Source organism: Phasianus colchicus, chromosome Z (assembly GCF_987193195.1).
Source record: "Phasianus colchicus chromosome Z, bPhaCol1.hap1.1, whole genome shotgun sequence".
NCBI lineage: Eukaryota > Metazoa > Chordata > Aves > Galliformes > Phasianidae > Phasianus > Phasianus colchicus.
This window is the reverse complement of record NC_143476.1, coordinates 60,654,437-60,660,187: the sequence shown is the minus strand read 5'-3', so window position 1 is coordinate 60,660,187 and position 5,751 is coordinate 60,654,437.

Here is a 5,751-nt window from a genome sequence, read left to right as displayed (position 1 = left end):
TAAAACAATTCCCATTCTGATTTATTTATTTATTTATTTACTTATTTGATTCTTTCTTCTTTTTTTTTTTTTAATTATGTTGTACTTAGGTAAAACTAATTTGCTTGAATTCTAGCACTCATTTTAAAAGTCTCCTTTAAAAGCAAAAAAAAGAGTCTGGAAAATTTCAGCTATTGTCCCAACATATAATAAAAGTATTATGGCCAACTTTGTAGCTGATATGTTCATAAAGCATTTCCTCACTTCCATCGAGAGAAACAGTATTTTTTTTTTCCTCACAAAGTGCTTATGTCTTTCAAAGTGCTTTTTCTTTGCTTATTCTTACCCTTTTTGATGCTCCCTTATCCCAGAATTTCCCATGTATTTAAAACATGCAATTAAAAATTGTGAGCTTTCTAAACTCAAACTGGACTCTAAGTTAAAGGAATCAGTATGGTCTTCACTACCACAAATCTGAACAGCTCTCAAGCTAATATACCTCTCAGTATAATCCAATTTAATGATTTGTCAAAGTGTACTTTTGACAGCTTATTGACAGGGACAACTTACAGATGGTCTCCTAATGGACACATAGGTTTAGCCTGGAAGAGAAAGAAGGCCCAGGGAGATCTCATTGCAGGCTTATAATATTTAAAGAGTGATTATAAATAGCAGGGAGACCAACTTTTTACACAGTCTGGTAGTGGTAGGACAAGGGGGAATGGTTTTAAATTAAAAGATGAGAGATTTAAATTAGACTTCAGAGGGAAATAAAAAAAGAAATGGAAGCATATATCATGCCTGAATTCTAAAATCACAGTGACTTTCCCTGGCATTCTTTTCATCTTCCTGAACTACTATAAATGCTCCATTTTCTTCAGAGTTACATACTTGGTAGATTTTGCAGTTAAGTAAACTAGAAATTCTTGGTTAATGTGCAACTAAATCCATCCAGTAGCAAACTCCCTGGCTAGTTGCTAAAATAGTCATTATAGCTCTAAAGAAGGTGCTCTATTGCTTCAGGTCTTCCTGGTCGATATTACTGATTGAAAACATAGTTACTGGTATGAACTCCTAGATGTCACATTGATTTAATTAACCCTTGGCTTAAAGTGAAAATTTTCTGTTTTAGAATTCAACCAAGAGGCTATTAGGGAATAGTTCATCAGGGAGAGACTGATAGCTCCTTAGCTCTATAACAGTTACATCTATTGGAACAAAAAGTAAATAAGAGGGCAGCCATGCTAAAAAAAAAGCTAAGAAAATATTAAATAGTTCAATTATCAAGAGTAGGATATGCATAAACAGAGTCATTCCATCTGCAACAGGGCCTGGGTGGGATCATGCATCCTTGTTGATGCAGTCAGTCAGGAATGATCATAAACTGATGTGAATTTACAGAGTAATGCCACTGGCTTAGAGTCACACTTGTATCTTACTTTGCACTGCTTTACCTTTGCTATATTCTTTGTAATCCTTCAATCTTATCATTTCTATAAAACAATAGACTTAACTTTGCACAGGGTAGGAGATTTGTTTACCTTACTTTATGTTCTCATTCCATGTTTTTTATGCTAATTTTGATAATAGTAACCAATCTAACAGATAAAAGAAAAGTGAAAACAAAGATTTTTATGATTTTACAGTATTAAATCATTACACGGTGCAGTGGGAGTAACAAACCCGTAACTTTTCCAAAATTTTATACATATGCCTGTTGTTTTCAGAGGTCTATTAGGATAAAATTAATAAACAACAAACAAACAAAGAAGTTTCAGTTCTGTCTTGTTGGATTGCACTCCACTTTAAGAAAATTGCAGGATTCAAAGAGAAATAGTTTTTTAATTTTTGTTTTGTGTTTCCTAAATTCCATTGCCACAAAAATTCTTTTAGCTCTCTCAGATGTGAGCAAAAAATATGCGTAGTGAGGAGAAAAAAAGCTCTTCTGATCTGATTGTATGATGATTCTGAAATGATACCCAGCTATATATTTCAGCAAAATTCCAAAAAATGCCCAATGTCTAAAATAACAATATTCAGGATGCCCTTCCTTTGTTGTAGCAACACCACCAAACCTGTGGAACACCACTGAGAGGCAGCACTCACCAAAACAGACTTTCAAAATAATGAAGTATAGGGAGAGGCCCAAATCTGTTTAAATATTATTGCAGAAGGGAAATGTCAGCTCAGTCAGGCTGATGACTCCTTGGGAGCCATTATTAGGGAGCTGACAGTGGTCTGAAGTTGCTCTGAACTCAGACAAGATGACAAAAGTTGAGCTACTGGCTCAGGGCATCGTAGCAAGCATTAGTATTCCTTTTTTCCCATGGCCAGTGAACTCCTGTCTGGTTTGCAGTATGGAAATGTAAACGAAAAAAATAAAAGCGAAGGAAGCTAGAAATGCCAGAAGATTAGTAAAGTGTGGGGAAAGAGGGTGGGTGGTTAAATGAGTATACATTCAATCTTCTTTTCTTTTTTTTTTGGGGGGGGTGAGCGGGGGGGGGAAGAGGAGGGGAAGAAAAAGCAAAAACAACAACAACAAAACAACAACAAAAAAGGGTTATATATTTCCTGAGGAGTAAAAGTATTTTCATTTAAAATAAAATGATGGTCCTGCTCCAGGACCATCTCCCACTCTGCCTAAGAAGGCAGATTCTCCCTGCTTCCTTTCTCCCACCAAGGGACACCAAGGCCCCCTGCAATCTGCCAGAGCCAGTGCCCAGCTTCTGAGAGTAAGATGGGCAGCAACGGAAGCCTGAGGCTCTTTAGTCCTGCAGAAAGTGGGGGCCAGGAAAGCACTGTTATCTGGGCAAGGTGCCAACTCCCCTCCTGCACAGTAGGCACATCCAGGGAGCTCTAGAGACCCACACAAGTGCAGAGTCAACCTGGCCCTGTTTTCTCTGCCATGTCAGGCTCAGTCCACCCTCCCTTCCCATCATGTCTCTGTCAGAGGGGGTTGGGCCCCTGCCCTGAGAGGGAACCTCCACTCCTGCTGCTGACTTGGTGCCAAAATGGCATTTCTGGAATGGCCTGCAGTCCATGCATTCTAAATACACTTGCAAAGGGAAGGACTGGACAGGCTGCTTCTACACATTGTAGGTAAATATCCCAAGCAGAGTTTCCTCTTCTTCCTCATCCACTCCCTTTGGAGATAAAACACAGGACAGCAGGTCAGACTCCACCTGACTATGAGAAAACGTGGACCAGACTCAGGCCCATCATCTGCTCCTCTGTCCTGCAGCTCCATTTCAGTCCAGCCCAGTGGAGCTGGGAGCAATGGAGCTGAGTCCCTTTGACATGTGTTCAAGCGTCCAGAGGTACTGGGCCAAAATGCACTGAACAACGCTTGAGAAAGATGACAGCACTCTGCACAGCCCTTGAAATTCCCCCCACATTCTGGCACAGTGGAGACCAGCAAGTCCCCATCACAGATTCTCATCTGGGTCCAACCCTAAAGACCTGACAGAGACTTCCAGAAATGGTAAAATTTTGAGGAGTGCTACTAAAGTTCCAAAGAGCAGAACTGATCTTTCAGGTGTGGTGTAGAGAGACTGCAGTCACTTGGATGTGTGCAGGAAAGTAGAAGACTGCTGTCTGGAGGCAACTTTAAAGCCAGCCCTGCACCCAACACTGCAACCTGGTAGGAGCCCCAGGAAAGGAGGGGAAACCCAACTGCCACGATGGTATCTGCCTCAAAGTCACATAAAAATCAGGAAAGTGGGCATGGACAGGCAGCAAGCCCCTGTGAGGAGGGCAGCAGACTCTATCTCAGCCCTCATTGGGTGAACAGTGAAGGACAACTTAGCCACTGACATTTGGTGCCCACAAAAACTCAACAGAGAGAAGAATTTGGAAACACTCATAGGGGCATGGTGGGAGCATCAGCAAGGTGTCCAAGGACATTATAGAGCTGAGCCAAGGGAACTGCTCTGACACAGTTGTGCTGTTGGGCCCTGTGATTTTGTTTCATACCTTTGATCTCAGAGATCTTACTCCACAGTGCAGCTTCCTTTTGAGAGGGCCAAGCACGAACCCAACACTGTGAGAGCTGCTGGCCTGTGTCTATACCTGTGCAACTCGAAGCCCAGTCAGGCATAATGATGCAATTTTCATAAAGGCCCTCTGACGCTGCCTCTCACATGTCCTGAATTTCCTAGGAAAGACAGAAATGAAGGAAGGAAACAACCACGTGAACAATGAGCAAAGGAAGAAGCCTGTGTCACAAAACCCAAACAGCCTTGTTCAAAGAGCAAAAAGACTCACAGCATCCAGACAAGAAAATAGAGGATCTGTCAAGAACATCTGTTTATATGGCAATTTTGTGGGTATGGATCAAGGCCCAACAGCTTCTTCTCCACTCTTGACACTCTCTAGCTCAGCCTAGAGAAAGGTTCAGTTTTGCCACAGGCAGGTGCTGCCGAGAAGACACCAGCATTTCTCCTCTCTTTCCTATCAGCTCAGGACCAACAGAGGTCCCAAAATGCTGAGAGAAAGATGCTGGCAGTCACAGAATCACAGAATCACAGAATCACAGAATGGCCCAGGTTGGAAGGTACCTCAAGGATCATCATGCTCCAACCCCCCTGCCACATGCAGGGCCACCAACCTCTACTTTTAATACTAGACCAGGTTGCCCAGGGCCCCATCCAACCTGGCCTTGAACACTTCCAGGGATGGGGCATCCACAACCTCTCTGGGCAGCCTGTTCCAGCACCACTCCCATAGTAAAGAAAAGAAATAAGCTAAAACAATAAGCTCAACAAGCTCAATAAGCTCAAACAGGTTTTTTTGAGAGTTGCTCCCAATCTGAAAACACATATTCTTCTTTGTGCTTCCAAATGAGAGAGAAACCTTCTCAATACCTTATTACTTACACAAGCTCACTGAGGCCAGTAGGCATGGAGCCGTACTTAGAGCCAGCACTTGAAATGCGATGCTGAATTGAGTCAAATACCTCTGGCCACAAGTCACTCAGAAATCAGTTTCCCTTCCCAAACACTGCCAAGTGTCCTGGGGAAGAAAGACCAAGCACAACACAAGAATGGAACAGGGAAAAACTTTGCTTCAGGTTATTTCCTGGTAAATCACAGCTCCCATTGCCTGACCCATAACTTCACTGATGTCCATAGCAAACTGCCAGAATCAGGGTTGCAACACTAGTTACGAAAGATCTGCACATCTTCCAAGCCTGATATTTTAAAACAAGCTGCCCCAGTACTGTTTGAAGTCAATGACATTTACAGTCAGCAGCAATACTTCTACAGCCTCCAAGTCAGAGAGTCAAGGAAATAATATCTTGCTCATCACTGTATCAAGGACAGAAGTCAAATTGTGCTGGAACAGCATGTACTTCCATTTTGTATACGTAACAAAAGTGAGTACCCTTGAACTGCTGTGACGAAAGCCTTTCCATTTTGAAATTTAGATTCAGACAAAAAAACTAAAGTGCAAGATTGCTGTATCTCCTGAACGGTCCTAAAGTTCAAGCACGCTTTCTACAAGAGTACAGATGCCTCAGCCCACAGATCCTCAAGCCAATAACTTGATGAAACAGTCCTCCCTGATCTGACATTGCCTGCTCCTGCCTGACCAGAAGCTTTATGGAAAACAAGCTCTACCTATCAAAGGATGGGTAGCTGGGGAAAGCTGCCCAGGGCCTCATCCAGCTTGGCCTTGAATTCCTCCTGGGATGGGGCTCCACAGCTTTTCTCCGCAGCCTGTTCCAGGATCTCACCACCCCACATGTAAAAAATTTCTTCCAGTGTCTAATCT